The sequence below is a fragment of the Melozone crissalis genome, unplaced genomic scaffold (assembly GCF_028551555.1).
Source record: "Melozone crissalis strain CALT ecotype California unplaced genomic scaffold, PUWL_Pcris_2 ptg000006l_1, whole genome shotgun sequence".
In the NCBI taxonomy this organism is placed as follows: domain Eukaryota; kingdom Metazoa; phylum Chordata; class Aves; order Passeriformes; family Passerellidae; genus Melozone; species Melozone crissalis.
The window spans coordinates 11,587,090-11,611,098 of record NW_026535784.1 but is presented as its reverse complement, the minus strand read 5'-3'; the positions used below and the strand labels follow the sequence as shown (position 1 = coordinate 11,611,098).

Genomic DNA, 24,009 nt, shown 5'->3' with positions numbered 1-24,009 from the left:
AAATTGGTCTTTTAGCCTTGGCAAAGAAAATACTCCAAAATATGCAAAATATTTTGCAAAGAGAATGTTTTTTTAGTACTCAAAGGGGTTAGAACAGGAATTAATAACTTGCAGCATATGAGATTTAGATTAGATACTAAAACTTTACAAGAACACGGTAGCAGGCCATCTCTACAACCATCATCAGAGGGTTTTTTTAAGAGGAGGCAATACAAACTGCTAAAGGGATATCCAGGTATTAGGAATAATGCTTCAGAGAACAAGGTAGTTCAGATAATGTATCAACATTTTGTCCAACTTTGAGATTTTTATCAACATTTCTTTATTATTCAGATTACTACACTTTGTGAATCACTCTTCTTTTAAAGAAGTTTTGAGGAGCTTCAGAACATTGGTAAGTACTCAATTCCAACTGCATGTTGGAATATATCACTTTTTAAATGCATATTATTTAGAACATTCCCTTATTACTTCCTACTTCTGTCAATCTCACTAAGATTGGTGAGAAAACCTAAAAAGCTTTTTCTGCTGGATACAGCTAAGACTACTAATCAAAGACTTATTTAGAAAGAGCCAAATTTAGATATCCAATCAGCATAATGCTTTGCTAACACAAGGTTGACAGTATTCACAGTTAGCAATTTGAATACAGTGATAATTTGCTTTTTATTTTTGTGGTTTTGTTGAATACTTATGTGAATCATTGCATTAATTAAGCTTCATAATGCAGATCTGCTCTTTACACATGATCAAGGTGTCATCCGGTCTTATAAAATTTTCAATAGCAAAGTGGGAATAAGAAACAAATCTTCAAGAAGCTCTTGGGGCACAGGATAAAAAAAATGACCAATTTAATTCTTGAGTTAGACTCCCTTCAGTTGTCTAACCTGGCATTTTAGTGGAGTGAGAGAGGGCAGGGAGGGTTGTTTTTTTTTAAGTTATGTGATGTGGTTTCACCCCAGGCAGCTGCTTGCTCACTCCCCCGGTCAGCAGGATCAGGAAGTGAATTGGAAAAGTAAAAGATGGAAAACTCATGAGTTGAGATAAAGACAGAGTAACAGGAAAAACAAAAGCCACACACACAAGGAAAGCAAATGAGGAATTAATTCACTGCTTCCCATGGGCAGACAGGTGCTCAGCCATCTCCAGGACAGCAGGACCCATCACGCGTACTGGTGATTTGGAAAGAGAAACAAAGGCAAACACCATCACCCCAAATATTCCTCCTTACCTACTTCTTCCTCACCCCACTTCATACACTGAGCATGATGTCACATGGTCTGCATTATCCCATTTTGTCATTTTGGGTCACCTGTCCTGGCTGTGTCTCCTCCCAGCCCCCCATTCACCTCCAACTCCCCTGCCAGAGTGGAGGGTGAAGAGCAGAGAAGGCCTTGGCTCTGTGTAAGCTCTGCTCAGCAATAACAAAAACATCTCTGTGTTATCAACCCTGTGTTCAGCACAAATCCACAACATAGCCCCACACCTGCCACTGTGAAGAAAGTGATCTCTACCCCAGTCAAAACCAGCACATCCTTAAGATTAAAAAGATTATTTCATAAAAATGCAATTTGAGGTTCACAATTTTTTTTGCTATAAATTTTTTACTCACCTAAAATCCTTCCTTTGGGCAATTCTCAAAGTCTTTAGAATATGCAAAGACTTTTTCTGGTTAGGGCCCAAGCCACTTGAAATGATTCATAAAAGAACACAGTCTAATAGGGAAAGTTACCTAAATAATTCAATACTGTTATGCCCTTTGATAGGTACATGAGGAACAGAGAATGCCTTTGGAGGTTCCGTTTCATTTTCACTTTAGGCAAGAGAACATTCCTTTTTTGAAGCAGAGAAATACTTTGCCTTACACTGCCTCATGTCTGGCACCACAAAGTGTTTTATACACACTGTGCTTGACTCATTCCATGTGAGCAAGAAAGGCTTCTGTAGGAGATAGGCAGGCTATATTCCAAATGCAGTTGCACTGACATCTTAAATAAATAAAAATAATAGGCTAGGGAAATAATGCAGAAATTCCAAGCAGATCCGGTTGCTTTATGAGCTTTACCTTTTTTAGCAGATTAAACACATTTCATACACTGAGCTCTGGGGTATGAATTGTGTTCTCTGCTTCTTTTTGCCCTGCAGCCTCCTTAGATGAGCTTTGGGAAATTGGAAAGACTGCACAGAGAGAGAATTAATTTGCACGCAGGATCAGCAGCCTAAATTTGTCATCCTGGCAGCCTTCTCTTTTTGAAGTAAATCATGAATCATCACCAAGGGAAGAGGCACAGAGGATGAAGTCCATGTTACAAAGTACTGCGGCTGGAGCCAGCCTTTGAGAGCCCCCATGGAGACTGGCCATGGGGGCCTGGGCTGTGAACAACCAGAGCTCGTGCACAGTGTGAGCTGTGGGACCTCAGCAGTTTGTTCACCTCTACTGCTGACTGCCCTTTCCTCCATTGTACATCCCTTGTATCTTCTCACAGCCTAACTCACTGATACCTTCTGCTATCAGCTTCCCCCTTGATCTGTTTGAACCCACTATGACATTACTGTGGCTAGAGAGCAACTGAGAGCCTTTTCCAAGTTGGTGTATGTATAATACCATCTTATGGCAGTACTCACAACACTTTCATAGTGTTACTGTTTATCTGAGCCTGCAATTACACAGTTTAATTAAATTTTGTTTGACATGCATCCCCATTTTTTCTTAGTCTTTATTTGCCATGGGACTCCACCCTCCATCACAAAATGGTACTGGCAATCTCCAGCAGCATACATTGCTGTTGGCCTAGAGGGCTGGTGTAGGTCCCTTCCAACTGAACTGCTCTATTCTAGTCCCAATTATTTTTTTAAAGAAAAAAGGGGGCCACAAGAAAATGTAAGTGCACTCCATGTTATTTGGATAGAAGTCTATGTTTACACACTCTTAATTACTCAAGTTGTTTCTGAACTCTGAGCAGTGTACTCTAAGGCAATAATCAATTTGGTACCTTTCCTAAAGATAAACATTGTAAAGACAGAACTAATGTCATTAATCCTGTCTAAACTTTCTGCAGCCTGTTTTACTGAACTTAGGTGACATTGCCTTTAAAGTGGTAAAAGGAGACCAAAACTATATGGGCAATTGATACAATTTTTTTTTCTTAATATTAATTATACCCAAGGCAATTGATTTTTAAACTTGAGAAATATTTTCTTTTTTCTCTGTTGCATATTAAGCTGTCATTTAACAGAAATTAAATACACTTAAGAGAGATTAAATATACTTTTATTACACACAAAAGCATCCAAGTTCTGCACCACCAGAAACCAGACAGCAAGGAAAAATTTAAGTTATTTTGCTTCTGAGCATTTACAAGAATATGATAGTACAGGAGGAGTTTTGGTATCTTCACTGAGTATGGTAATGCATCTCTAGGATGAGTAATGAAAGGGCTCATTTCATCTTCCACAAGGTAAACTCCCTGATTCCAGTACCTTTGGTTAGTAACTGGTCTTACACAGTTTCTACCTCTAATGAAAAGACCACATTCAGCATTCAAAGTCCTGCTCTCTCTTTGAAGAGACCTGCTTCCAAGTGAGAAACAGCAGATGTTACACATCTGTGCTCAGTTACATACTGCTTTCCAAAGATAAACAAATCTTTGGCTCATTTTCTCTTTTAATATGGAAAAGGGAAGGAATTTATCAGACTATCTGTTCACTTCCTACTATCAACCTTTATTTGTTCTCAAAGGTCAACTTTATGAGAGCAACCTTTTTTCATTCTCTAAGAAAGCTACATCCAGGGGAATTCCTCAATATTCCCCTCAAACAAAGACCTTACATGACAGCAGTAGAGCATTTATTGATTTTGAATACTGATTGAAGATTTACATCAGTGTGCATAACAGAAACTGTGGTAGATCTTAAAGGGCATTTCCAGCTAGCTGCTATCCTTTGAAATGATGCATAACCTTGTATCATGTCCTGAACCAGCAGTTTTGAGTCCATAGGTGCAAGAAAAGTTCACCTATGCTCTAAACATATAAACTGCTGTAGCAGTACTTAAATATTCTTTCTGATAAAATTCTGATATTAATTAGAAGATCAGTAAAGGGTATTTTCATTTCTTTTTCCCATTGCACGTTAAGTTTCTATAAGAGCGATGCTACATCCCGAGAGTTGATGAACTTACGTAATATTATCAATATATACTATATTAGAAGACTTGTCTTCAGAAAGTCAAGGTGGTCATTAGCAACTCGTTCTTAAAAAGAAAGAAAAAATAATCATGAAGAGAAAAACTGGTCCACCAAAATGTCATGATTTTAAAGCCATGTTTAGAAGCCTTTTTCCATCAAAGCTCTGACTAGCTCAGTACATCACGTAGTAAAGCAAGCGTGAGTGAGCCACGGGCACACATCCTCAGAGAATTCCTTCTAAGAAGTATAATGGCTGTTATTTTTACACTTTTAATCCCTAGCCTCTCCTTATTACAGCTAATCATCTCAGCAACGCATTAAAGAGGGCTCTGCAGGTAGTGTAGCATGAGAAATCAATTGCCATCCAAAGCACTAGTGCTTCCTTCTATAGCAGCATCTTTGACCACAAATGGGTTAATATATTGTGAATCTTCCATTTTCCCTTTTGTTTTAGTGAGTCAAATGTTTATTCCCATATTCCACAGCATAGTCATTAACTTCATCTATTTATATTGTCATTTTTAATTTGATAGGTGACTGCACAGCAAGGCAGCTTTTAACCAAGTCAGCTGTACATAAAGCCTATAATAAATCCTAATTTCAGGATGTATATCCCCAGAAGACTCTTCCCCCTCTATTAAGGAATAAGTGACTTCTCTAAAACAGGTGCAAGGAAACATTAAAAGTGCACACATATCTGCTCAGACACGTGCTGACACACAAAAGAAAGGAATGTTGTACAATCTATCCAGTACAATACAGAAACACAAGTTATGATTGTTAAACTACATATTTCAACTCTTAATTGCAGTCTACTTCCTTAGGCCACTATTTTTACCTGTGCATGTTAATTATTCCCTATTAAAAGCAGGATTTTGTGACACATGCTATTTCTGGGTATTATACCATCACTACCTAAGGCAGAACCCATCACTAGGGTGAGAATGGGAGATGGGAGAACGCCTCCAAGAACATACACTGCAATTTGTCATATCAGTGTTTTGACCATTTGTAAAAGAAAATTAGATTCTGATTATGTGTTGTTGAAAGAATTGATACCATGCACACACAACTCTTGGCAGGTGTGGGCAGGTTCTGACCTTGGCCAAACCTTTATTGGTCCCACCTTGTGAGCTGTGGTGGGACACTCCAGCACCACTTCCCCTTTGGAACAGCAGACATGCATCCTGTGTTTTGAAATTCAGCAGCACGGCAGGTGATTATTTTTTTTTGCATGTGTTGGTGCCACTGTGAATTTTGTAACAACTGCACAGCAAGACAGATTCTCTTGGGGTGTGTAAAAGGCACCTCTGCTCCAGGGCCAGGGCAGCCTTGCCAGAGAGCAGAGATGCAGAGAACCCAGGCACCCCATACACAGACACTCAGCAGCCAGCTCTCTGAGCAAAGCACATCTCAAGTACAGAAAATCAGGCCAGCTCTTTCCAGAAACCTTGAATCTGAAAATAGTGTTTCTTAAAAAAACTTAAATGAACGCTAAAACATGACTGTTTTAAATGCAAATCCACTGCAAGTTTCACAATGCCACAAAAACTTAGAAGAATAAACCTCATTCCATTTCAATGACTCTGAATCTCCCAGGCTTTCTGAAGGAGATGTTCTTGAATCCAACTTTTCTAGAAAAATCATTTCCAAAAAAGATCACACACAAATCCTTTAAAGTGCATAATTATAGTCAGTAAAATCAAGGTTCCCCCTAAAAGAAATTTTCTCTTTCTTGTCCTGAGCAGTATTAACATTCAATGCTGTAAGAACTTTTAAATATAGCCATATATTGTACACAATTGTTGTACTGTTGCTATGCACTATTATATAACTGCCTGCAGATGGCTGCATTTCAATGGAAAAAAACACACTGTTTAAAAAAAACCTGTTCTTTGAGTGTGTATTTCTGATTTCTAAATAATAGAATTGATAATATTAACCATAATAACAACAACAATAATAAAAAAAAAAATCAAGGCACCACTTTTACATTTACAGCAGCAAATAGGCTGGTCCCCTCTGTGTAAATCAGTTTCAAATGTGCTCTAGGATTTTTTTAAAATAAAAGAATGTAAAAGCTTAAGGCATTACAAAAAGAACTGAAGTTTTAAAAACTTCTCATGCTTTGAGCTTTAACTGAACAGGAGCACCACCTCTGTTTATAAGAGATTTTTATTAGGATTAAAAGGCAAATTTAGAGCAAGGAGTCTGATATTCTTCTGCTAGTCTGCAGGATTAAAGCTCTTTAAAATGAGAATATCAATATTAAAAATGAATTAACTTTTCAATTATGGCTTGTCCTTGAAATTTTGCTTTCTACTTAATATAGTTACTGCATTATGAGTGCAATAAAATCAAAGTGCTTCTAATTCTAAATTGCATAGTTGTAAAGTTACCAGAAGGTTTTTAGGACATTTTTAAGTGTAGTTTTGAAGAGTCAGTTTTATTCCTCTTGAAATAAATGAAGAATTTGCATTGATTTTTAAGGAATTCAGAACAGAGGCAAGTATTTTCTTGCTGATGTCTCACACACCACTTTTCAGATCCAATACTTCAGTCTGCTTTAGCAGTCACTAATAGCAGAGGTAGGAAGCTGGTAACACACTGGCCAAATAATCAGTAGTAATAAATCAGCTGATAGCTGGGCAAAATACTTCTCTTCCTTTGCAGACATCTTCTGGATTTCACAGCTCCACACTCTGTTTGTGTTGTTCAGAACCTTCCCACATCAGCAGGGACACCACAGTCACCAGGATATATCAGGATTAATTTTTGGCCAACCCACTGAATTCCAGTGTGAACTTGGGCTTGACCCAGTAGTTTTCTTCCAGTGAGACACAACACTGCTGTAAATAAGCAGGCAAACAAAAACCAGGCCAGATAAATCTGCACTTTCACCTAATACGCCAGTCTCTTGGCTATTCCATGACCACTAACAGCACTTGTTCTTTGGGGATGGGACCATCTTTACAATAAATCTGTGCAGCACAGACAGTGCAGTGTGTCCCTCAGCTTCTAGATATTAGTGGATATCAAAGTCCAAGCTCTCAAAAGAATGCTTTAGGGTTCATGGAGTGATGGTTGCTCTCCAAATGAATGGAACAGCAGGTATTAGAGCCCTGTCTGACAGATAGGTAATATTTTTGACTCTGTGCAGACAAGATAATTACCTCACTTTTAAATTAAATAAAATTCATGTTAATTAAAAAAAAAGCTGAAACATTTCTGTTAATGAAAAATACTGAGAAACAAAGTGCTAACTAAGATATAAACTATACTCTCTTCTTTATTTTCAAGTAAGTTCAAGTGAAAATTATTTATTAAGATAATATTTTGCCTGTAACAACCCTATGCACCAACCCATTCCAAGCAAATCCTATACAGAACATCCTGCTTTTTTTCAGAACACAACACTCCATCCTTGCACAAGACATAACACTAATATGAACCCATGCATATATTATTTATGAGCTCCAATTTCCTCTCTCCCTGACCAGAGCCAGAACTCAGGCCCCAGATTCCTACTCTTATGAGGAACACTTAGATAGCAGCTAAAGCATAACAAGCTGCTTATTCTGCTTTCATTAATCCAGACTTGGAACACAACCGCTAATAAATGTGTTGGCATTTTTTAAAAGCCTAAGTATAAAACATTTATACCTGAAATTTTCTGAGAAAATGGTAAAAATTAACTATGTGAAATAATTAACAACAACTGGGACATTCAACTTATATTGCTTTTAAAATCAAAAGCAGCATTTTCTCTTATAGAGAAGGAACTTTTGGGGTTATTCTGGCTACAAGAATTCCTTTAGGTCTTGTTTGAAATGCCTCCCTTTGGAAAGAGATTTAAGTGATGCTTCACATCACCCAGCAATGCATATTCCCTTTTAGTCTCATAAGGCGTTTCTGTTTAATTGACTTGACTGTTAAAATGTGCATTCCAATTTGGATTTCAATCATTCAGTGTGGCCATCAATAGAGTTAGTTTTATCTGCAATACTGAAGCGCCCCCTTCTCAAATTTCTGTGTCTGTGATGCTGCCCTGAGCTGTGTCTGTGCTGAACTCCACCAAACCTAATTCTTTGAGCATGTTCTGAGGCTGATACATGTTTCTTGTATATTGTGTTTCCTGTTCAAATCTCTTTTCCCATTGCCATCTTGTCTTTTTAAAGCACAACAGCAGCAGCTGCGACAACAGCAGAACAAATAGAGTGGTAAACTGGTTTATTTTCTCCTTGATTTGAGGCCAGTTTACACCAATTCTGTATGAACCATCAATATAATACTGAGCCAGTTATCATGACCATTCCCAGTCTCTGAGGTCTTGGTGCTTGGCTCACAGAAACACATTTCTGCTGATCACTGGGTCATCACTGAATCTGAATCAACAGAAATATAACCACGAGCAGCATTTTCGTAAAGGTGCGTTTACAGCCGATGCATGGAGGAGTCAGTTTGGATTGAAACCCCCAGCAAAGCCCGGGCCCGGGAGCTTCAAGCTGATATTCTCTTCCATTCTGACAAAAGAACGAGGTTTTAAATGGCATCAGGATTTACAGGCGTCCGGCAGCTGAGTTGATCGGACAACTCCGTGTCTAATTCTTGCGTGACATAAAAAATTAAATGGGTCCCTCCCCTGGGCACTCCGTGCCGGACGTGCCCGCACCTGCTGAAGCGGGGACCGAGCGAGGGGACGCGGTGCCCATGGCGTGCGGGGCGGCTCCATCGCGGCTCCATCGCGGCTCCACCGTGGATCCATCGCGGATCTATCGTGCCTCCATCGTGGATCCATCGCGCCCCGAGCGGCGGCGGGCGCGGGGCGGGGCCGCGGGAGGGCCCGGCCGCCGCCGCCCCCGAGGGCGGGCCGCCGGTGACAGCTGGGGAGGGACCCGGCAGCAGCGAGGTGCGGCTGCTGCGCCGCTGCTGCTCCGCATCGCGCCCGCGGAGCCCGGGGAAGGAGCGGGCAGGGATCGGCCGGGCCCTGCCGCCGCCGCCGGCCGCGCAGTGGGTGAGTGGCGGCGGCACGAGTGGGCGATGCGGGGGCGGCGCGGGCACGGCGTGGCAGGGGAGGGAGGACGGAGGGATGCAAGGATGGATGGAGGGATGGAGGGAGGGAGGATGCTGCCGCGCTCGGAGACTTTGGTCGTGCGAGATGCCTAAGGGAAAAAAGTGCATCCCGGGGCGGGGCGAGGCTGTGCCCCTCTCCGCTCGCCCGTCCGTGCCGGTGACCCAACGGGCGAGGAAGCCCCGGGAAGGGGGGCCGGTCCTGGCGGGGCAGGGGCTGCGCGTCCCCAGGCGGGGCGAGGCGGCTCCGACCCTCCGGTCCCTGCCGGCCCCCGCCCTCCCGCAACTCCCCCGCAGCCATCAGCGGGCCGGGGCGCGGCCGCGGAGGGGCCGGGACAGCTCCGGGCTCCCCGTGCTCCCCCAGCCCCGCCGGTAGCCGCGGCACGGCGGCAGGACGGCCCGGAGCATCCCGATTGACGGCCCGGAGCATCCCGGCGCTGCCCGCTCCCGCCCGGCCGTACCTGCGGTGCCGGGAGTCCCCGGGCAGCCTCCGGCGCTGGCACCTGCTCCTGCAAGCCGGGTCCTGGCGGCAGCGATGCTCGAGGAGAGAACCCGAGGCCTGCCCTTGGAGGGCTGGCAGGATGAGGCCTTTATTTTATTTTTTTTTGCAGGGTGCTGGCTGGCTGATATTTACATAATATCTCTGCTTAAGTGTGACCTCGTCCCTAATTGGAGGCTTCCTTTGCATTTTCTATGGCAACACTACAGAACAGATCACTCCACTGGGCTGGATTGCAGGAGTACCTGCACACACTGTAATTTTTCTCTCTTGGTTCCCCATAAAGATTGGTTTGTTCTAGTGGATGGGTGAGATTTTAAAAAAAAGTTCTTTCCATCAGCCCGTAAAGCAGTGTCTAGGCCTGCAAGTCACTGCAGGTTTGCAGGATCTCTAAATTAGAGGACGATGAACACAGGCTTAACTAACTAGCAATAATTATTTTTGTTAGGTATTTATACATTTACTAGCCTTACAAATTATTTCCATGCACCACACTGCTTAATCAAAACAATCATAAGAAATTATGTTAATGATAACTGACTGTATTTATTTATTTTAAAATTAATAGATTTATTAGAAGAAGAAAGAAAATAAATCCTAGCAAATTTTGTAAGGGGGAAGGAATTGAGACCCACTTCATTCAGAGATTCCTTTTGCTCAATGAGATCCCTGCCCTGTGCTTAGAACCCATCATGTAAACAGTATTGTCTCTTCTTACACTGTTGGCCTCACTGACAGCAAGCTTGATGTGCCTGTATATTTAACCAGGAGTTGGATTCTGTAATGCTTATTAGGGTCTACTGTCTTTCATCTCTGTGAGATGCCAGCTTCAGTTTCAGGTTTTATATGGCAAAGGGTGAATATCTTTGTGTTGGTTTTCCAAAACCTGCTGAAAATAAGTGTTTTGTGATTGTAAGACACACTAATTCATGGTGCATTTAGGCAAGAAGGTTTTTCTAAAGACCTTTAAATTCTGCCTTAATTATCTTTTGACATGGTGTTTTTGTTCTTCATTGAAAAAAAACCCCCATGCCTTTTCATTAATAATGCTAAAATTAGTTACTGCGATACAAAAGCTGGGATACTGTGTATGGCTTAGAACATTTGTTTTCTGTCTCTGCTCTGTTTGTACTTCTCGGTTTACTGGGATGACTTTGTTTCTTGCACCTGAGGCAGTGTGGGGTCTTTTGAGATTTGAGCTTTTTGTTTCTGGATGGGAGCACATAGTTGGGTTGTTAATGCTAATCTAATCTTTGAATAGATGTATTGGAGATTCAAACAGAAGGGCCCAGAATCTTTGATCTCATGGAAAAGGTGATTCTTCTCATGGGTGGAGAGACCCATGAGTTGGGAGAGGTGCTCTACAAGTTCAAGGAGGTCACTCCTGGGACTCCTTCACTGAGCCACTGGGGTTTGTCTGCTGCTTGTCTGGCACAAGTACTTTAAGAGGCCATTGGTGTAGAGATTGGCCTAACAGGTTTAAGTTCTCCTGCATGTAGATGAAGTTTTTTATTTCCATTTGCTTTTTGGAAGTGCTCTGCTCTGAGCTATGCTCACTCTCCACTTAAATGAATGCTCCTTTAGTGCCTTAGATTGTTGTTACGGGAATGCAGGACTTGGAAATATCCTCAAAAGAGGCCATGTGTTGTACCTGAGGTATAAATGAGGCTTGAACTGAAAGAGATGTGCTCTGTTAAAATGTTAATTCCAGGACACAGTGATGGAGCAGAGGTTTCTTAAGATTCTTCTCTTAGAGGTCCATCTCATTCAAGCTCACATTTTGTTTTCCATAATTAGTACCTTTATGTCCACAGCACCATCTTCATTGCAGCTAGCCACAGCTCTGCTGTCAGTTTCTGCCTTTAAGTAAAATTTGTCAGTATGCAAATGTTTATAGTTAATTCCATGTATAGATTTTTTTCTTGTAGAACATTTTGGTTGGATTATGATAGAAGATGGGAGATGTAGGAGTAGCAAGTATATGAATAAGAAAATGGGCCTGGGCTGTATTTCTGGATTGTGCAAGGCCAGATGGAGCTGGCATAAATACGTGTCAGGGAGCAGAAAATACTGAAGAATGTGAAATTGGATTGCCCCTTTGTATAAAAGCAAAGTTGGTTGCATGCTGCCTCTGTGTAAGAGGATATTTGGTCAGGTACAACTGATTATTGCGTCACCATTTATTAATATTGAACCAAAGTTGCTCTGCCATCAAAGGAACCATCAAACCCTTCCTCATGTCCTTGTCTGTAGTCCTGATTTTTTTTTCTCTCAACTTTCATTAACTCTGTTCTGCTTCATTTTGAAGGCACAATATTCAGAACAGACACAAAGCCTTAATTGCAGCTTTGTGTACTGATATGCACAAGCACATTCCATCTCTTGCTTCTCATTAAAAAAATTCCATATTTAGAACAATTGTTAATTTAGGGTACTTATTGCAATGTTACTCAGCATTAGCAAGGAAAATCCATTTCATGGTCATTGTTTTCTCCACATATTACAATAAAATATCTTGAGTTAATGATCTAAAAATGTGGGGTTTTTTCCATCTTGGGAAGTTTTACTCTTGTATGCAAATTTTGTTTCTTCTGTTTAGTTTTTGCTCAGGTTTTTTAAAATAGCAAACTTTATCAGCCCTAGCTTCAGTAATAGGGAAAAATCTATAGTACTTCAACCAAAGTGATGCAGATTCATTGTCATTGGGGCAAAATGGAACTGCAGTAGTAGTTTAAACTAATTTTTCATTCATTCTTTTTTCATGATACTTCCATCCTTTGCACATTATTGTAAATGATAGAACTTTGTCTTTGGCAGATGGAATGCTTTTGTAGGCCTTTCTTAGAAATCACTAAAACTTGGTTGGTAACTTTCTTACTTGCAATATTTCATCACTTTGTCTGTCCGATTAGAATGGCAGCTGAAGAGAAGCTTCTGCCATGTGCTGGGGTGGGGGAGGTCTTCCCCTTTTCCTCCCAACACAATCCAGGCTCATAGATCTGGAATTTAATTCCACAGCTGCCTTTGGATTTGATGCATTCTTCCTTTACCATATAGGTTCTCAAACTCATGCATAAATGCACATGAAGAGCCAGATGTATTTGGGAAGCTGCCACCTTGGGCTGTTAAGTTGGACAGGAATGGATAATGCTTGAGGTAGTGAGGAATACAGTGGGAATTTCATTACTTTATTTTTGTTCTGTTAGTTCACAGCAACTTGTACTCAGTCTGTGTCTTGCTCACAATGGGAAATTACATGTTGATAAAGACAAAGGTATAGAGTGGGAATATCTAATTTATCTTCAAATCCTTGGTTTTAAGAGAGGGTTACCTAATGCACATTTTATAAAAACATAAACATGCATACACATGAAGTTATTCTGGTGCTTTCCTGTTAACATGCTGAATAATCCAATAAACTGAAACCAGCTTCTGGAGGTAAAAGTGAAATTGAAATAAAAATCACTTAAATTTTGTAATGTTTAGAAGTAATGAATAGACTTATAAAATATTTTTTATGTCATCCTCAAAAAGCACATACAACATTGGTTTGCTTTGCTTTGACTTTACTTTGTTTTTAGTGGAAGATGGCTGAAGGACATCTTTGTTCTGATAATAAGAGAACTTTGATGTAAATATTAGTTAATTTGTTTGTTGCAGATGTTTTAAAAAACCTATATATTTAATCTGCAATCTGGCATTCTGTAATCAGTGTAAAATTAAGAGAGGAAATATTTATATTAAATGTTTTTGTTCATGTGTTGCTTATTTTTTCCTTAATGCATGCTGAATGTAGCCACAACTATAGGATATTCAAGATGTCTCTCCCAACTCTTTGAAGTTTCTGTTCAGTTTTTCTTCTCACTTTTAGCCGATCTTAACCCCATCTTCTAGCACCTTCCCTTGACATTAAGGGAAATGAAAGCTGTTTCAGAAAGTATGTTTTTTCATATTTCCTAGTCCATTTAAATTTGACTTGCATTTGGCAAGGCATTATGACTGAAAGCTTTGAGTTGCCCTTGTGATAGCTGTTACCTTTCCACCCAGGAAGGAAGCGTCAGTAGAGTCACACAGCTGCATTCTGCAGTTTCACTTTTGATTCAGCACTGATGCTCAGCATGTGCTGCAGATGAAATGTGTGGCTTCAATCAATGGTGTCCCTTCGGCCATGGTCAGCACCATTTTCAGCCTTCATTGTGGGCACTGTCTGCAGATCTGATTGCTTTGACTTTGCTGTGCAGGTGAGGGGGTGATTTTTTTGTTTTCCTTTGTGAGTATAACTAAAATTTAACCCTAACATTATCTATTTATTTTAAAATGAGGTGAGCCAAGTGGTATGTTGGTGCAGTTGAAACTGAGGTGCTACTATTGTTGTTATTATTGTTTGTATGATGAGAGTAAGAGTGAGCCATTGCATAACAATCCTCTGTGGATTCTTCCAAAATTATCTTATTCCTCTTCTTCAACAGAACAAGGAACATCTTATCTAACTAAAGTACACTATTTTACTTAGATATTCCAAAATGTCAGTGATTATGAGGCTGAGATTTTATTTACTTTTCCTGTTTTCTATCCAGAGCAGTATGCAGCATCTGGTAGCTTTTAATTTACTGCTCTGTAATGCTTCTGTTTGTGCAAAAAGTGTCCAATATTTTGCATTTCTTCTCACTAGCTTGCATTTGAACCCAAAGATACAAGCCTTGTTTTCTTGTGAACTGCTAATTCTCTGAACAAGCTTATTATCCATGTTTATAAATACTTGTGGTGATGTGATGCATGTCTACCCTGAGTCTAATCAGGACATGTTTCCAGGGTGAAGGTTTTACTTTGTGAGACAGTGATTCTCATTCTGTTTGAGTCCCTAAGATGCAAGTACTTCTCTGATTTTGGAGTAACTGCTTCCTGTAGTAATTTCTGCATTATCTGCATCGTGTCAGAATGGAGAGAATGTGTTGGGGGGTGCTCCTTCTCTATATTGCTTAGAAATGAGAAATTAAACCCAAGAACGGACTTTTATTTCCATATCAAGGTGTAAAGCAGTACTTTCACAATGTTTTTACCTTGTGTTGAACTTCTTGAGTCACATCTTGGCATTTCCTGTAGAACAGATCATGGCTCAATCATTTATTGCTAAGATTGTCAGATATAGACTATATTATAATAATACTCTGCTAATTTAGTGTGGCAGACTTTTATTTCTTATAAGAGAATTAATTACTTTTTCCTCTTGATTCCTTTTCTTGACTCCCTAGTTCTTAAAAAAATAAATCTGCAAATACATTTAATGCCACCTTCTTATATCAATGTTCTTTGAGATGCACTCCTTTTAAGGAAGACCAATTGATAATTTATCTGAAGTATGGCTGAAGAAGAAAACAGTTCAGCTGACCAGTAAGGATGATGGACTTAATTCTCACCAAGGCAGACTTCAGCTTCTCTGTGCAGCATAATCCTCCTCAAGATAATCATCCTGTTAGCTTCTGCATGAGGCTTTGGCCTCTACCACGTAGGATGGGAGGGAGGATGGGATGCTGTGCCCCAGCACTTACTGTCTGTTCTGGTAATTCTGTGTTTTTTTAGTAAAATGCCAAACTCTTACTAAAAACTTTAATTAAATTTGCTGCAGCCTGGCTTCCTACGGAAATGAGCCTTAAATGCTTCTGCTGCCTCTGAGTCCCCTATGAGTAATTTTTGCATTTGTTGGACAATTTCAAACTACATGTGTGAAATGGTTGAAGTCTTCAAGATAAATCTCCTGCTCCAGAACTTAAGATATAAGTGCTTGATTGCAGAGATAAGATGAGCCTTTTTCTTTGTATTTTTGGTCAAGTTTCACGGATGAATGGCATGAACTTGCATTCTTTGCAATGAGTCACCTTGAAAAATGAATCTTTTGGACAACTGTGTTCCTGACAACTCATTATATCCCTCTAAGCTCATTATATCCCTTTATTAATGTTTTCTACTTTGGTTTGGTGGTGGGGTTTTTGTTTGTTTGTTTATTTTGGGTTTTGTCTGGCTTTGTTTGGATTTTTTTTGTAGATTGTCATCATATACTGAAATTTCTCAGAATTTTTTAGATTCTATATTTGACCAGCTGGGAGGCTGGAGCTGTTACTCTCTCTTGCAGCAAAAATGCAAAGCTTTTCTGCATTCAGCTAACTACCAACCCTGCCTTTATGTCAATAACAAATATTTTGTGTAGATATTATTGCTTGCAGATTTTTTTTTCCCTACTGTGCACTGTGTTAGAAAGCCTGAAATATTTTTAGGATTTTTTGTAATTTTTTTCCCCATAATTTTACCTTAGCCTTTCCTAGATTATGTATAGTCTAAAAAGTAGATGCCTACTTCTCCATGAAAAAGGGAACTGTGACCATAGCCATGGTTAGGTATATCTGAGCTAGATTTAGTCTGTCTATTTAGTGAGCTATTAGGAATGTAGGTATTGGGTAAAAAAGCCGTGCTTTTCAGGAGTATAATTTTAAATGCTGAGAATTTTGTGTGTACTCAGAAAACACTCCAAGAATGAATATAGAGATAAATCTGTTTCATCAGCCTATCTGATGAACTGGGTGAAACAGAAGATTCCTGTACACTAGCACTTTAACATAATTGCATAATAATGAAAAATTATGCTTTACAAGGGGATGTGTTGGAGATGTGTCTTATTTAAACAGTGTTTAAGCTCTAATCACAGCACTTAGTGTACTTAATATATGTATTGTCCAGGAACTGAGGAGAGGCTAATCCTTCAAATAGCACAAAAGCAACACAGGATTCCAATTATTTGCTGTTTCTTCACAAAAACCTTTAGAGGGATGCTTTCCCTTATCACTTGAGGTAATAAATAGAGTGCATTTTTTGAGATTTAGATGTAAGTATAAAATCAGTAAAGCAGAGCTGTGAATATCATGATTGTCAAGAACAATAATTCTAATCTGCAGAAAACCTCCCCAATATATACTGCAGGTTTGCTCTTTCATACCCAGTCCAGTTTGTCTAGCCTTTGCACATCTGATGCAAAAATGCATTGCTGCTTCAGCTGCCATAATCAGCTGTAAATAGCATGTGGGCTAAGGGAGCTGGAAAAAATCCATGGTCCTGAACTGGAATGCAGTAATTGCCAGCTCCTTACTGGGAGGTGGGACCAAATGTGTGAATCTATCACAGCATGAAGCTTAGCTCTGTGGAATAACTCTCCTGCTCTAGTTATTTCAGATACTCTGGAATAACATCTCTGTTTCTCAAGGAAATTATTTTTATTGGTATATAAATAAAGAGGGAGAAGGAAGAATTAAAATGGGTGCTATGTTTTGAACTGTCTGTAAGGGAGTGACTATTTCCATGGTCAGTCTTCATGTGAAAACAAGTCTGAAGAAGCTGTATGGGGAGTAGACAAGTCAAGAATGGTGAGAAAGATGCAGAAGGAAATGAGTGAGTTAAAAAAACTATGCTGCAGAGAAAATAAGAAAGAGTGGGTGTCTATGTAGGCAGCTTTGTTGATGTCAAAACGCTGCATGTTCTTATTTTGTTGTGCTTTGTCGTGATGGAGGAGTACATGTTCTGCACAGATTAAGCCATGCCATTCTGTTTTCCGAAATATTTTTTTTTAATGTGGAAGGAGCCATTAAGTCTGAGATACATTCTTTAACAATGAAGCTGTGCAATATGAAACTCTTATTTTGGGGGGTTTTGAATTACACAAAGCATTTTTTCTTTTTCCTGTTTCATATTGCCTGAGATGCACCCCACCCTGTGGGTGATAGAAATGTTGTCATGGCTTCTCCTTTGCAAAGGCTGTAGATTTTAAAGTAGAAAAATAAGAACCCTCTTGACACTGACTCATTTGATTCTGATCTCAGCTGCAGTTTCTATAACATGGATCCATCATCCATACATTCATCACCTTTATTGCATGAGTTCTGAATTTGCACTGGATGTAAATAACACCCAGTCTAGGCAGTGAGATTGACAGTAGGAGTTACACTCTTTGTGGCCTTGACCTCTGTGCATGGGAAGAGCTGCTACAGTTTTGGGGCTTTGATTACAAATATATCATTCTTCAATCAGCAGTAAATAATCTGAAGTAAAGTCTAAAGTTTGGATTTTTTCCCCAGCTTTTAACATGGCCCATGCTGCAGGTGTTTCTGACTGATGAAACCTGCCCTGAAAAGTAGGACTGTAAATTTCTTGTATGTATTCCAAGGATTTTAGTAGACAAATGTGCCTTTGGAGCCACAGAAGAAAACTTAAATGATTGAAGAAGTACACAGACCTTCTTCTGTGATGCTAACTCTCTATATTAGTATAAAACTAACACAGTACACTTACTAATTACAATGTCAATAAATACAATCAGGTTGTATTGTAGTTCTGAGACTCATTAAACCTACCTGTGAAAATCCATGTAACAAAGCTTTGTATCATCCATACCTGCGTTTTTAGGACTTCATTGGTTGTCCTTAGTTTTGTTTTCAGTTCATGTGCCAAGCCCTTTCATTTGAACTTCCCAAAACCCATTTCTTAGAATTTTTCCGTAGGTTTCATGTTCAGGAGCTGTATTCTTCATCCACTGATGCATTTGACCTCCAACGGCATGAGCTCTCTGAGTCTGTTCTATTTGGTGGCAGACCACAGACCTGGATGAAGTTTCCCAGTAAGTGGAGACAACAAGCAGAAGGCACTGGAGATGCACCAGCAGTAATTCTGTGTTTGTTTCTGAACTTAGAGTTGTTGACTGGTCATGAAGGAGATCTCCTGTGTGCTAACCTGGCAGACCACAGTTCCTGGCTATGTGGTATTGCCTGTGTTGATAATTGCTGTAGGCTCTTGATAGACTGACACTTTGAGTGCAGGACAGGGGGTATATTCTTACAGCCTCCCAGTCCCTAGTAGGTTTTGGATGACAATAAATGGTTGTGCCTTTGAAGCAGGAGAGTTCTTGCAGTGTGAACATGCAGTATTTCCCTCACTGTAGCCAGTGAGAAGGATAAAGCAATAAAGAAGGCAGTGACTATTGCCCTGAAAGTGCTGGTTTATCAGCTCACTACAGGTCTGTGAGCCTCTAGTTGGATATTTGGAAGTGAGTGTTTGGTTGCAGTGAGTTGTGCAGGTGGTGGGTGCTCCTGCCTACTTAAAAAATGAAGAGATCAGTTTTGAGACTGATTCTGTCAGTAATGTGTACCCCTGCAGCTTCCATGTTGCATGGAGCACATAAGCAGGGTAAATAATGCTTGTGCTTTGGTAGCTCTCAGCATACCTACATCAGTGTGGAAATCCTCAGATGTTGTGCATTGGGTGCAAAGGTCTTACCTGTTTTTGCCAGATAGGATTTAACTTTCTCTAAGTAACATATTAGGTAGTCTTTCTTAATGTTTTGAGAACTTTGTTAATTTTTGCTGTGGGTTTTAAAACTGGGCTTGGCTCCAAGGTGTTTGGTGAAAATGCTGCATGTCATATTAATTTAGGTGCAAACACCATTGGTATGGGATCATGGCGATTGCTGTTTGATTGTAACTTGCTGTAAAAGAGCACATATGCAACTCCAGAGGAAAAAAGACCTCACTCTATGTCTTTAAAAAGGCCACTGTTACAGAGATGAGAAACATTTCATTTTAACATAAATTTGGGAGAGGTCAGAGTCAACCTGATTGTGTTCTTAATCTGTTGTAGTAAACTGCAGGCCTGTCCTCTACATCTGCTTTAGCTGGATATCAGCATAGAGAACTGTGGTACACAGGAACTCTGTCTTGTGACTCTTCTGGGGTAACACATAAAATTGTACTAGACTTGTCAAACAAAACATCAAGAGCTGAGAGATGGCTTGAAGCACATGTGTTAAAGTTCCTGAGCAAGGCTTCTGTGACTATTAATAATTTCTCCTCTATGGAAAACTGTCAAGTAGTTCTGGATTTTTTTTTGATTTTTTTTTTTTCAGGTAAATATTTTCAGTGTGCTCCACTGAAATGTTATGACTCACTGACAGCAAAAATCATTCCCTTTGGAACCTGGTTGTAGGGGAATAGAATATAGGTAAATAAAGGTAGTATAGCAAGTAATCTTACCCCTTAAAGAGTTGCAGCTGGGTTAATTATTAAGGATTAGAAGCAGGCCTGACTTTAACAGGCCACAGCTGTAGCCAATAAGGAGAGTGTTATAAAAGAGTGGATTGGTTGGCTGAGGGGAACTGGAGTCAGTTGGCTGCTGTGAGGACAAGGAAGAGTCAGTGCTTAGAGGAGTTGCCTACAAGAAGCATCAAGGAAGGGAGGTATGAAACTCTAGCAATATGGAACACTTGCAATGTAATGACAACACCTGGTCCTGCACATTCTGACTGCACATCCCCTGATTTGTTCCTGGTCTTCTTTCCTTGGCTGCTTCTATCCTTTTGACTTACAGCTGGTTAAACAAGACCACATGCACTCTAGCTTGCCACTCCTTTATGGACACTTCATCCCATTGATTAAGGAGTACTTATTTTTTCAGATATTTTAAAGTATGTCCCAGCACCATCTTCTGTGCTGTATGAAGGTTGTAGATCCCATTAGAGCAGTATATTCTGTGACTCTTGTTAACTGATATTCTGCATTGTGGTATTTACGGTTGCTTGACTTAGGTGAGCCAGATGTTGGAGAAATTGGGGCTGAAGACTTAAGCACTGTTTAAATAAATATAAACTAATAAACACCTGAGTCCAAGGGGAATGTTAGAAATGAGTTGCAGGAAATCCTTACTTGTAGAGTTGTAGAATGGCACTGAAGACTGTGAACACCTTGGTTCTGTCATCTGGGCTTCAAACTAGACTGGGTAGTACCTATGCAGATGTGAACAGGAAGCTTTATCCTATAACCATGGCAAGCAGAGGTTCAAAGGTAGCTCTGTGTTGGCAATATCTTTCTGCATGCTGTTGGTAGTGTTTTTGCTAATAAATAGCTTAGAATGAAGCTGCAGTGGAGTATGCAATATTGCTGTTAATGGGACTGTCAGGTTAAAACAGTGTTTTGATTTTGGAAATTCATGGTTTCAAGCAAATCAATTAAATATCAAAGCTTCATTAGTTAAGAAGTTCCATTAAATTTTGTGTTTCTCTGGTTTTGTAATGTTGGAGTAGATTGCTGTGGTGTTTGTGTTGAAAATCAGGTAAGCCATCACTTTTTTTTTACTACAAGAAAAAAACACAACAGGAAAGCCTTTCTAAGAACACTGGGTTTCACAGGGGCCTTAACTTGCAATATGTGGTCAGACTTGTATATTTGAGTGCTTTTTGCCACTACAGTGGATATTCCTGTAGTGATGCTGAGCAATGCAATTCAGAATTGATGTCTACATCACTGCACTAGCAGAGAGACAATCTGCCAGTTGGATCAGAATTTGACTCTGGTTCTGTTCCTGAGTAGATGTGTGGGGAATAATAGTCTCTGTGCAGAGATTTATTTTATCTTTTAATGCCAAGGGAATTTCATTTCCTGCGTCTGTGTTTGGAGTGCTGGCTATGGAAATATGTCAAGGAGACAAAACTATCATCCTGTTCCTGATAAGGCAGAAAGCAGTGTACTCAAAACTGGTGGTTGTTTAGTTATTGTCCTGCCTATCCACATGGCAGGAAAGCAATAAATTCCTTGGTCATCCTTCTGGACAAGATACTGAGCCAGAAGGAAGATGCCTCATTCGTTGTCTTGATCTGTAAGCTGGTGCTCAGCTTTGCATTTTCTAACTTGGGTAAAAGTCATTCTATTTCAGATAAGTAGAATTTATATGCTGATGTTTCATATGGCTGTACCATAATCTGCATATTATTGTATATGTAGTTGATACACTTCCTCTTTTTTCTTCATAGCATGATTTCTCACTTATAGAGGTTTTCCTCCTTCTTTATTCATGAAGCACCTAAGCCTCCTGTGTAACTTGAATTTCAGCTCCTTCTGGTATGTTTCATTCTGCATTTCCTTTTTACATAATTGCTTCTTCCATTTAGATTTTCTTTCTTTGTAGGATAGAATATATATATTTCAGTCTGCACTGATCATCTTGCATTTGTGTAAGACATTTTAATGAATATTCATAATATGTCTTTATCTTATGCATTTGTAATAATAAATGTTTGTAATCAGATTCAAATTTGCCTTTGTAATGTCAAAGAAATATATTTTATAATAAATTTTACTGGTGCTAAGCGTGGAGTTTATATTTCTGAATTCAAAATCAATTTTTACTTCAAGAGCCTGTCATGTTGGGTGACTGTAAATTTCCAGAGTGTTTAGTGTTTTTGTTAAATGATTTTTTTCTGAATTGCCCTTACATTAAGAAAAATGACCTTTTTGTCTTTTTTTAAATAGCAAGCTACTTAATTTCTAATTTCTGATTTTTGCTTTTTGTTAGCTTACTACTTGGCTCACCAATACCTTTTCTTTTTCTCTTTGAGTGAGTGCAACCACCCTTCTAAATTTTGAATGTTATAAACACTTTATTCAGAGCTTGAGGCTCAGTCAGCATGCTGAGTCATTGTTTAATGCCAGGTTTTCTACTGATTGTATTGTTTTCTTCTTGGACATACAGATTGATTTTTAGTGTTCTTCTCAAGCTCAAGCAAGTTAATCTTTTAGTTTACTGAAGCCACATTCACAGAACATTACCTTTTGGACTTTCCCTTCCCAATCTTTCACCTCATTGTCAGAATATGATGCACATAAAGATGTAGCTGCTTGTGAGATGGTTCAGTGCCTTCCCCTTTTCTGCACTTCATCTGAATGACCGGGTTGCTGCAGGAGGGTTCACATTTCCCTCTCTCCCAGAGAGAGCTGCATTAGGATTAATGATTTCATGTGAACGGCCAAGCCAATGATGAAATTTCTGCTAGATTGGCGGCCATTATTTGTTGCTTTCCTGTCATCAAGTTTATTTTACCTAAATAATTTATAAAAAAAAATGTAAATTGTTTATCTTTGAGGCACCTCCGCTGTTTCCTTTGTGAAGAGCTAAATTGGTAAAAGCACTTCCCACTGGACTTCAGCTGTAGCTTTGTAGTGAATAATTAGCATTTGAAGCCAAGATACCATGTTTATGGTCTATTGGTCTTGTTTGGTTTTGGGAATGCCAAGTTTCCATGCCTAGTATAGTTGCTCTGCTCTGAATATTGAAATCTGTGGACCTGATACAGTAATAGATAAAGACCTCTGAGTGCCCCAGAGAAAATGTGATGTTCAGAAATGACATCTCTTTGAGCTGTGTTTTTAGTGCTTTTCCTGTATATGCAGTATCAGCAGACACAGTGTACAGGAAGCAGCTAGTGACACTGAAATTCAAACTCTTTTCATACGTATACATTTTTTGTGTTGGAATCATTTGTTGAGATGAACTTCAAGTGAAGAACCCTTTAAACACAGCCAATTCTGTAAACGACAGGAACTGAAGTTGTGTGACGCAATGACAAATTGTAATGATGAATTCTTAACTGTTTCTTCTGTTTTTAGTAATATTTTTCCTGTCTTTGTTTCTTACATCACAGCTTTGCATTTCATGCTGTGCTTGATTTCAAGCAGCAGTGTGATTGTGTTTGGCAGGGCGTTTACAGTAGATGACTTGGGTCAGAGGGCATGTTTTGAACAGCTTCATCCTTTTCCCTGCTCCTTTTCCCATCTGTAATCTTAATGTGGTGCTCTTCCCATACACCTTTTGTGGCACTACAGCTGTCTTTCAGCATGCAGGGGTGATCTAAACTGCTTTTAGCATTTCATTAATGCCACTCTTGATCAGCTGGCAGATGTTGCCACGCACCCCAGCCCTGCTGATCCCGACGTGCCATATGTGCCTGCTGGGCAGCTGGTGGGATGCAGGACCCTCAGCTGGGGAAGCACGACTCTCAGAGGATGCTCTCTGAAAGATGAAGACCTCTCTGAGATGGATGAGCATCCTTGTCAGTAGGTTTTCAAGGGAAAAAGAGGCCACTGTGATAATAACTCGCCTAATGTATAATTTGAGTGCTAAAGCATCTTTCAGTAATTTCTTTGTGTGTTCATTGACTTGTAAATGCAGGCATCTGCTCTCTCCAGTGAATGCTCTAGTGTCAAAGAACTCACCAATCTTTTGACTTACCTAATTCCATTGACTGCATATTCCCCTGCCTTAGGAATCTCTTCTTTAATAACACTGACTATAGTTATATAGCAAATATAATACAAATAAAGAGTCTGTGTTATAAATATGGGATAAATTAGGCAGACGTTTATTTTAGGTTACTGGTTACATTGATGA

The 24,009-nt window shown here is 39.7% G+C and overlaps 1 protein-coding gene across 5 annotated transcripts in view; it reads left to right on the top strand.

Moving 5' to 3' along the window:
- The first annotated feature begins 9,114 nt into the window (after positions 1-9,114).
- Positions 9,115-24,009, top strand: part of JAKMIP1 (janus kinase and microtubule interacting protein 1) — a 143,979-nt gene continuing 129,084 nt past the window's right edge. For 4 of the 5 annotated variants that reach the window (XM_054295990.1, XM_054295989.1, XM_054295986.1 and 1 more), the window contains exon 1: positions 9,115-9,201. The gene's annotated coding sequence lies outside the window, so the exon portion shown is untranslated. Of the gene's footprint in view, positions 9,202-9,868; positions 10,013-24,009 lie in introns of all 5 variants that reach the window. The other variant, XM_054295987.1, reaches the window with a different exon arrangement.